A 1,732-nucleotide genomic window follows, 5' to 3' on the forward strand; every position below is an offset into this window, starting at 1 on the left:
GACTCTTGGTTTCCAAGGAGCAGCTGGTGAATTTGAACCTCTGATCTTGTGGTTCAAACCTACCTTGTGATCCAGTGCTTTATCCCATAGTGCCACACCAGGATATATATGTGTATACACAGGATTCTATATATGTAGAGTCCTGGTGTGGCGCTGTGGGATAATGCACTGGACCCTTGGTTGGTTTGATATATGAGTGTATATATAATTTTTTAAATTGTATTTTGGGTGACAATTTACAGAGCAAATTAGTTCCCATTCAACAGTTTATACATATTTTGCTTCATGACATTAGTTGGAAAACCTTCAATGTGACAGTACTGTTCTTGCTTCCTCTCTGGGTTCCCTATTTCCATTTATGTTTGTTTCTTGCCCCTTTCTGCCTTCTTATCTTTGTTTTTGAGCAAATGTTGCTCCTTTGGTCTCATTAATTGTACTGAGGAATACATTCTTTCCTGGTTATCCATAATATATTAATGATTCCTTCAGAAACATAAGAAAGGGACAGAAAATCTAGTAGCAGAGTAGGTAGAGGGTTAAAGTGGAACACAATTTACAGTTGAAATGTAAATGGCCAATGATAGTTTTAAAATGTTAAACCACTGACCAAATAGTTATGTCCAAAATTCAAATAACGAGATGAAATTTTCACATCTCTAAGTGGCAAAAGGGAAAAATATTTACCATATCAAATTCTGACTTGAAAAATAAAGAAACAAACACATATTGAAGAGAATGTACGTTGCTATAGTCTCTGAAACTATAAACCTTATCCCTAAGGAGTATTTGAACTACAAGACAAAGATAGGACACTCACTTAAATAGTGCTTTATAATAGGAAACAAAATTGATATAATCTAACTAGGGATTTGTTAAATTGTGTTACATTCATAAATGTAAGACTATTAATTTTTTTATTTATTTTTTTAATAAAGCAAACCTGTATATAGGGAAAGTAGAAAGATACTTCAAATATGCTGTCAGGTGAAAAGGTCAGGTATCAGGAAATAATTTAAAGTATGATGAAAAGTTGTTAACAGTGATTACCCCTAGGCGATGAACTGTCAAAGTGGTTGAGTGGAGTGTGTAGAATGATCATTATTTACTTTATACACACATTTGAATTATTGATTTTTCTCCTATAAGCAACTTCGGCTTTTGAAATAAAAACAAACAAACAAATAAACAAAAACTGACCTTTAAAAGAAAAGCTATATATTTTTGGCTTATTATATTTTCTAATATTTAAAACTGTTATAATGCTAATTAATTTTCTACAGCATGTGAGATGGGTGCTCCCTTCTCTGTTAGTGAGAATACTGATTTGCTTAAACATTTTAGAGAGTAATGTGACAATATGTATTTAAAACAACAACAACTTAAAAATGTGCTTTGATCCTTTTCCTCAACTGCCATTAAGGTATTTGTTTCTTCTGAGGAAAGTAAGGCCGCATTGTGCTGAGGATCTCATCTAATCTGGTGACTAGCAAGAGCCCGGCAGCCTCCAGTCATCCACTCACCCGTACCATAATTTATATCTATTTTGCCTTCACCCTGCACGGATTAGCCGACTCATGGCCACCCCATGCGCAGTGGATCTAAACTTTCTTGGTCCTGCGATATCCCCATGATAGCTATCAAATGGAACTGCTGTGATCCATATGGTTTTCATTGGCTGATTTTCAGATGTAGACCTTTCTTTTCTAGTCCATCGTAGTCTAGAAGCTCTACT

The sequence above is a fragment of the Chrysochloris asiatica genome, unplaced genomic scaffold (genome assembly GCF_000296735.1).
Source record: "Chrysochloris asiatica unplaced genomic scaffold, ChrAsi1.0 scaffold00004, whole genome shotgun sequence".
Classification (NCBI taxonomy): domain Eukaryota; kingdom Metazoa; phylum Chordata; class Mammalia; order Afrosoricida; family Chrysochloridae; genus Chrysochloris; species Chrysochloris asiatica.